Here is a 9,192-nt window from a genome sequence, read left to right as displayed (position 1 = left end):
GTTTGTCTGTAATTATGCACAAAGCTACTCAATGGGCTATATGTGCTCTGACCACCACGGGTATCGATGACTGTTCTAGCGGCACATCTGGCGTCTTCAGTAGATGAACCAGCTTCGGTTAGTGGTAGTTACTGCTCGGAGCATCCATTTTTGTGAAATTTTCTGTCAATATGAATAATTATCATCATTCACTTAACAGTTATTGTTATTGACAAATTATTTTTGTCAAAATTTCTTAGGCTACTATGATTTCTATAAAAGTACTAAGTTAGGCACTATACTGGAATTTAATTTTCAAATAAAAGTTTAGGGTAATTGCAGAAAATGTACATACACAATTTTCCAAGCACACGAGGAAAAGGGCAGAGAATTGTCATTTGAAGGTTTTCTCTAAGGAAGTTCTTCGCATTAGCTTAAATCCCTTTCGATAATGTAATATGCATGTGCCAAAATTCGTATGTTTTGGTAACTAAGAGAATATCCGCACGATGGTATTCAATAGTTTCCACAAGATGGCGATATGATAATATATAAACATTACATAGTTTGACCCCCATGTCTCAGTGATAAGTCAGTAGGCTTATATCGCTAAAAATAGGGTTTTAATATCGCGGTGAGAATAGCATAGAAAGCCATTTTGTAGCTTTGTGCTTTGCATAAAACATAGTTAGTTTATACCTTTAATATTTGGTTGTTGCATCATAGAATAAAATTAAACTATCGGTTAACTATTTTTTCTTGAGAACTTAATGAAAATTAGAAAACTTTTTTAACAACGATTTGTTTGTTAGGCACAAGACTATACAATGTGCTATCGTTATCGAAACTTGATTTCACCATTATAAATCCTCAGACTTATCGCTAGGCCACCAGGTGGGAGATTTTAACAATTAAAATAGAAAACTTAATACAGGCGTCGAAAGAAATATCACAAGCCATCAGATTATCAAAATAAAAATCCTTATTTCTATAGAACTGTTTGATATACTATATGTACTTCCGCAGGACCCAGCTTATCTCTCTTTGGTTAACTTGTGATCAGAGTTACGGATGAGAGTGGAATTCTCCGAAACTAATATAAATACTGATTTTTCCAAGCCCGTTCCCTTGGCTGTGGTTTCGCTGTGACGTTGATCAAAGTGTAGATTGAACTTGACCTCCCTTGAACTTAGACTTCGAAATTGAACAATTATCAGCTATTATGCGGCTATATAATGTGAAGAACTGAATAGTGGCCAATGACACTTTTTATTCACTTCACCTATCCAGTATATAGGTTTTCCTAATAGTGAATACAAAGCACGTTCACACCAACAGTATGTTTCATGGTGTGTGTAGCCTACAGAATGCATAATTCTTCTTGTGATTATTGGCATACACACAATTTTACTGATGCCACAGCAGTGCAAATTGCAACGTTAATCGTCCCTTATGCGACGTCATTTTTGTGTCTACTGACTAACTGACAGACAAAACACTACTGTATAGTGGTGAGAGTGGTTAAAACAGGTGAACCCTCTTTACAGCCTTCTGCCCCCTTTCGGGGAAACAATAATAAAATATGGTAGATTTCTGTCCAATTATGCCTAACTAAAGGATTTTTCTAAATGTTATCAGTGGATGTAATACAGAAACATTATGTACTCATTGTGATAATCAATACTGAATGCAAGCACTAATTATTAATTAGTTACTATTTGATTTTTGTTGCTACTAATTCCTAATAATAACAAAATGCCCCCAGGTGGGCCAACAGTAAGATTAGACTTGCAATGCTAAAATCCGGGGTTCCATTCCCTGTGACGGACTGAGCCCAGATAGCCTGTTATGTAGGTTTGCACTAAAGAAACAAAAAAAGTAATTAATTTTATACAAGTTGCTATATTGGTAGATGCAGCTATGTAAAAACTTTGGTACTATGAATCATCATTTATCAGGTCACAACTTTTATTAAACTTGAAGTCATATATATGTTTAAACTGAGTGGCACATAGAATCATAGATATAATCTTCAGAATTATTAGAAGCAAATCAACAATAAAACCATTTAATAACATAAAGTAGTTACCTATATAAAAATAACACCTACAACAGAAATACTATTAGCATATTATATTAAACTTGTGTACATATCACTGAATTTATGAAACCCTGAAAAATAAAAAAAATATTCTATAGTAAATTACAAAGCCACTTGTTGATTTCTTCAGTAACAAGGAAAACATTATTTCATTTTTGTTAATATGTATCACACACACACACTACAACTGTGTATGCTAATCACAGTGTAAGATACAATTCATACTTTACAATAAATAGGTTTAGAGCTCACAAAACAAATATACATACACTTTCAAATCAAACTTATACTTGCCAATATAGTTTTTCTTTTTAACTGAAAAGATTTCTACAATTTTTAAACTTTTTCTTTCATAAAATGTACTGCAAATCTATTTCTTTTTCATCTGTACATTTTTATATACACATATATACTTTCCTTTATAAGAAAGTAAAAACCTCTTTAAATTGATAATTGGCTAATGTAAATAACCAATTAAAACTCTTACACACAATTTTACCTGATATAACTTTAAGACTTATAGCACTGTTTATTACTTATAGAACAAAACTAAATCTATAAATTCACAAATTGAAAACATTCTAACAGTATGTCTGTATTAAAGCTTCAAAACCCCTTAATTTTAACCTTACTGCAGAGCTCAAGACCACACACCTAGTTTATTAACATTCTCTAATAGTTTGAACAACATGTTCCATCTTTTCTTTCTACTTGCAAAAATATGCTGGTAGGCTAAAAGAAAAATCCTTGAAAAATAGGAAATTTTTCAATATGGAAATAATTAAATAATACCTTTCTATACCCTGTTTTTGAAAATAATCAATATTTAGATTAATAAAAATAAACCATCAATATTCCTATCCCATTTGTATTATTTTATTCACCAACATTTTACTAAAGAATCATACTTGTGCCATATTATATTATCAGTTTGAAGTCCAAACTATGTTTAATAAATCACTAAGTATTTTTTTTCATTTCTTAAAAGAATTTGAAACATTTCTACAAGAACTTATTTTTGACTATGTTATTTGTACATAAAATATCCTTAACAGTAAATGCACATTAAAAAAAAATTATTTCACAACAAATAACTGCCTAGTTTTGTCTTTACTTAAGTTAATACAAAGGCTTTTTTTTAATGAAAACTATGTATTTTAATATGAAATTCTAAGTTACTGACAGTTTACTAGCCTTCATAATTTTTTTCTGTAAAAAAAATATAAGAATTCAAAAATCATATATGTGAAGCTTGAAAATCATTAACTAAACTAGTAACTTCGGCCAAATAGAGTATAAAACTTGGGTTTGTTGTTACATGAGGGATATATGCATTTGTTGTCTGCTAAAATATATCCAGGTTGCTTGAATGGTATACATAGAGTTTTAGCTCCCATTGCTGGTCCACTGGACTCTCCTAATTCACCTGCATCCTTAGCACTGTCTTTTTTAATTTTCTCTTCACAAGATTTCTCACCACAAAATGGGGAATGGATGATGCATCGATTGTTTAGTTTCTCAAGGAAGTCTTCCCAGCTGTACGCAACTGTAAGATACTTGTTTAGATCATTCAAAGCTTTCTCATACAGGCTATTTTGTATTTTCTCTAGAAGATCTTTAATATAGTAAACTGCCTCTTGCATCTTAAGTATCATCTTCTCACCAGTGTCTCGTCGTACAGCTACAAACTGCTGTTTCCTAATGTCTCTGGGTCCAAGTTCCACTCGGATAGGAACACCCTTAAGTTCCCAGTGAGTAAACTTCCATCCAGAAGAGTAATTGTCCCGATAATCACCATAAACCCTAATTCCATTTTCCACCAACAAATGTTCAAAGACTTTACAATTATCAATTAAGTCTATTTTATCTGCTTCAGACAGAGTAGCTGTTATACCACAAGGTACAATCACAAGTTGAAAACAAGCAACTTTAGGTGGCAAGACAAGACCAGAGTTATCTGAGTGTACCATTACCAAAGCTCCAATTGTACATGTACTAATACCCCATGAGTTTTGGTAAACAAAATTCTTTTCTGACATCTCTGGATCTTCAAAAATTATTTCATACATTTTGGAGAAATTCTGACCTAAGTGATGACATGTTGCTCCCTGAAGGCCTCTACCACTAGCCGATACATACATTTCTACTGTTGTAGTAAAATCACCACAAACAAATTTTTCCTTTTCAGTTTTTCTTCCTCTAATAACAGGAATAGCAAGCAGTTTTTCATATACTTCTGCATAAAAATCAAGAATCTGATAAACTTCCTGAAAAGCTTCTTCTTGTGTAGCAAATGCCGAATGCCCCTCTTGCCATAAGAACTCACGTGTCCTGAGGAATGGCTGAGGATGCTCAAATTCCCATCTAACAACATTACACCACTGGTTCAGCTGAACTGGTAGATCTCTGTGTGATTTAATCCATTTAGCATAATAAGGATACATGATGGTTTCACTTGTCGGACGTATGGCTATTGGTTCTGCAAGATCTGAATTTCCAGATTTTGTAACCCATGCAACTTCTGGAACAAAATCCTTAACATGGGTCTTTTCTTTCTCCATAAACATTGGAAAGTAGCAGTTTTGAACACCAATGCTTTTTATCCTTGCATCAAAAAACTTCTGTATGATTTCCCAGATACTGAATGCCCAAGGACGTAGAATGTAACACCCACCAACATCATAATATTCAATCATTTCACCTTTAGTAATAACTTGAGAATACCAATCTGCTAGATTTTCTTCTTTCTTAGCTTCCAATCCCAGGTCGTTAACCTTTTTTGGTTCAGACTGTGTAAAATCTGGTTCATCTTCTTTTACTTTCTTCACATATTTTTTACTAATGTCATCCTTACTCTCTGGCTTCTCTTTCTTTTTTTCCTTTTTTGTATTTAAATCTTTCCCAGAAAGTTGTTTATATTTTTCTTTTAAGTTTAAAAGTACTTTAACTTCTGCATCTATATCCTCTTTAGATGCTCCATTTGATTTCAAATTTCGCACTTTTTCACCACAAGCATCAACTTCTGCTTTCAAACTTAATGCATTATTGCTAGCTTCTTTGTCAGAAGGAAACTTTATTGGACTTCTTTCACAATCATTTTCAGTACCTCTTCTTGTTTCTTTCTCCTTATTAGTATTACCATTTGGTGGCTTCCATTCTCTTGCTGTGAAGGCTTTATAATCACTTTTCAAATTCAAGAGTGTCTGAATTTCTGGGTCTAACATATCTTTGTTAGCCTTTTTTGATTTCATTTGCCTGATTTTGTCACCTTGAGTTTTAATTTGATTACATAATTCCAGTACAGGATCAGGAAGGTTTTCTATAGAATTTTCATTCACTTTTTTGTCTAATTTTACAAAAGATTTAAACTGTTTCCCTTTTTCTTTATTCTTTTTCTGAGTTTCAGGTGTCCATTCTTCACCAGTGTGTATCTTAAAATCTGATTTTAACTTCAATAACTCTTTAACTTCTGCATCAATAATCATTTTGTCTGCCTTTTCAGATTTTAATAAACGAATTTTGTCACCCTGAACTTTTATCTGATCATTAAGTTCCTTCAATTTGATATCATTCACACTTATATTCTTGGGAGGGATTTTTTGAATTTGTTTTTTGGCTTTTGGAACTTTCTCATTTACATTTTCAACCTTACACTTTGCTTTTTTCACTGCATCTGGCAAAATATTTGTATCCTTAGAACCATCAGGAACTGATATAAGTACAAGTGGACTTTCACGACTTGTATACCTCAAAGTTGTAGCGTCATATGGCTGGTCACAGATGAAATAGCCTTTTCTTTGAATTTGAACAATTTCAGACTTTTTCAGATTTTCTAATTCAGGATCACTTAACATCATCACTTCTGTTCTGCTACTGTTTGAAATAAAACAAGTAAAATCTTCATCCTTACCTAAAATTGGCTTTGTAATAAGGTGATCCAAGTAAACAAAAACACAAATAATCGGAGGTGCTTTATCAGTATCAGCTAACCAAGTAACCTTCAATGTTTTCTTGTAATCTTTATTTTCTAAGTTCAGAATGGCTTTTATTTCTTCAACTTGCCCTTCATTATTTCTTATGATGGATTTAATTATCATATTTCCCCAGTTAATAAATGTTACATTATCACCTTCCTTCATGGTTTCTGCATCAAATCTGTCCACCAAGATATGAGGCCCAGTCCAAATAGTTTTCATTCCTATGTCTGGGTTTTTTGGATGCTTTATAACTTGTAGTTTTTCTTCTTTTGCACCATCCACAAAGACAGAAACTTTATCATTTTTCTCAATAGCTGTGAACCGAGGAGCAACAGGATCAATCACTTTCTTATTAATAGCCCAGATTTTATCCCAGTCCATCATTACAACTGAACGAGAGGATCCTTGAGATACAATAAACTGCTTAAGACCCTCTACTGTCATACCACATCTTAAAACACCTCTTACAGTAGGCATACGAGGATCATCCCATCCATCAACAATATTTTTGTCAACAAACCATGTTAATTTTCGTTTAGATAGAACTGTATTCATCATGTTTAATCTTGAATAGTCATAAATATAAGGTTTCCTCATTTCCAAAGCATCAAGAATCCAAAAATACTGCTCATCACGATCATGATACTCGGTTGTCCTGAGAGCATGGGTGACATTTTCTATACTGTCTACTATAGGGCATGCAAAATCATAAGTAGGATATACATTGTACTTGCACCCAGAGCGAGGATGAACTTCTTTCTTACATCGATATAAAGTAGGATCTCTCATACATCCATTGTCAGCACCCATATTTATTTTGGCCCTTACACAACATTTTTTACCATATTCAGTCCCCTTCTTCATTTCTTCCCACATTTCCAAATTTTTTTTTGCAGAATTATTTCTATTTTTTGACTCTTTTCTTACCTCTCTTTCAGCTTTCATTGTATCTCCATCAGTATTATCAACATAGGCTTTCTCAGACTTGATTAATTCTTCACACTTCTGAAGAAGCACATCAAAATAGTCTGAAGTATAAGAGAAGACATCAGGTTTTATGGACAGCATTTCTACATCCTCAAGAATAACCTTTTCAAAATTTTCCTTTTCTTTGGCTGGATTTGTATCATCAAACCTCAATATCAATTTTCCTTGAAATGCACGTTGATAGTATTGATTTAAAAGTGCTGCTTTGGCATGACCTATATGAAGATATCCACTGGCTTCTGGAGGAAAACGAACCACTACTTTTCCTTTCTCTGCTCCAGGCAAATCAACAAACTTTCCTTCATCTTTTATATCTCTGTCCTTCTCTTTCAGTAATCCATCATTTTTAGGTTCTGACTTTAGCAATACTATATTAGCTTCGGACGACAACAATTTTGTAACTGTAGTAAACGGTTCCAAAGAAGACATAAAGTTGTACCAACGAAAAATATTCTGTGGAGCTGTCCTTTGAGATAACATTTTTTTCCACTGATTACTTAGATATAATGTACCCCACACAGTTATGTCAGCGAGAGTAACATAGTGACTGACAAGATATGTAACTGGTGCCAGCAAGATTTTATCTAAATATATAATGGATTGAGAAAACTCACTGGGACAGCACAGTCTGACAGAAAATTCCATCCAGTGGTCCACTTCTGTCTTTTCTAGGATGTTTGTACCATAAAGACCTTTAGGTGGTGCAAGACGAGCTAGGTAACGACATATTGAAGTCACCGAACAGAAAGTTACTCCGTTTTTGATGTCTAATGCAGTTGTTTTTCCCCAAATCACGTTAAGCTTGATATCGGGCTTAACAAATTCGCCGGTCAACAACACACACACAGGTGGTTCTGTTGAGCTGCAAGTTATTTTTATCTCCATTTCTTAAAGATGTAACAGAACGTTATAAGTCTTTTTAAACATTCACATCTCATATGGATAGAAAATACAAACATTTATTCCTACTCCGAACCTGAGCAAGACAAACCACGTTGCATACAAATTATAAGTGCATTGAAAGGAAATGACGTAATGTTTCGTTTATTACCGATAGAGGATGCATTTCGCTCATTGTTTTGTTCATCTAAAAACGAAATGTGAAGTCAAATCTATCATTCGAATTACCACTTGTCACTGAGTTATACCAGTTTCGAAAACTTCATCAATAAACCTGGAAAAGGGCAAATTGATATAATAAGACTAGGCTTCAACTGCTTAAATTGCGAGTAAAAGTTCAACAGCACATTGTTGATTGTTTAATTTCGGCATTTTTTAAAGGCTTATAAGAGTCTCCTTCACCCGTAGTATGGTTTTGTTTTACTAACAATTTAGGTAATTGAATTTATTTAAATTTTCACGCTCTAATGCGTATTAAGACTAGTTATCATATAACTGTGATATTATATGAAAGTTGTTTGAAGCTTGTTTAGATACAACGATTTGTGAAAGGGAAATACAGTACAAGCTTCCTTTGATCAGGTAATTGATAATCGACAAAATAATGTTATAAAGTATAAAAAATTAACAATTCTAGGAAATTTAAGCTCACAGAATTAAGCAGAACATATTTTCAGTAATAATACATTTGCAGTATACATAAATTATTGTTGGTTTCAAACAGTTACTCACGCCAAAAATATATATGAGAAGCATATATAGCAGAAGATACTGATTAATACAGATTTTACTAATGACCGAAAATAGTAGCAAATAAATGCAAGGACAAATAATAGTATGATTATGGTGTTTTGAATTATTATACGTAAATCGTTTTTTACTGTGAACTTTTTAATAAACTGATATGACTGCTGTAAATCTATGGTTAATAGTGGTAATAAACCGTCACTGTTTACAGAAAAAACATAAAGTAACTCAAACGTTTTGTAGCGTAGTTGTTACGGCTGTTACGTCTCCGTTTGTTAATTAACTTTCCGTAACTTCGTTCCGACGAAACTTTAACGACACAAGTCTTTACTTAATAAAACTGGTTTATTCTTTCCGAATACAACTCTACGATACACTCAACTTCAACAATCGCGTTATAACAAACTATAATAACGAACGAACGTTAACTACAACAATATGTCTCTCTCTGACTGCAGTTCAATTACTCACTGACTACACATTACCTCTCTTACCGCGTCA

At 33.1% G+C, this 9,192-nt stretch overlaps 1 pseudogene; it reads right to left on the bottom strand.

Annotated features, from left to right (window-relative positions):
* Nucleotides 1-1,929: 1,929 nt before the first annotated feature.
* LOC106458161 lies at nucleotides 1,930-8,053 on the bottom strand (annotated as a pseudogene).
* Between the last annotated feature and the right edge of the window lie 1,139 nt (nucleotides 8,054-9,192).

Source organism: Limulus polyphemus, unplaced genomic scaffold (genome assembly GCF_000517525.1).
Source record: "Limulus polyphemus unplaced genomic scaffold, Limulus_polyphemus-2.1.2 Scaffold422, whole genome shotgun sequence".
Classification (NCBI taxonomy): Eukaryota; Metazoa; Arthropoda; class Merostomata; order Xiphosura; family Limulidae; genus Limulus; species Limulus polyphemus.
This window is presented reverse-complemented; position numbering and strand designations above follow the sequence as displayed.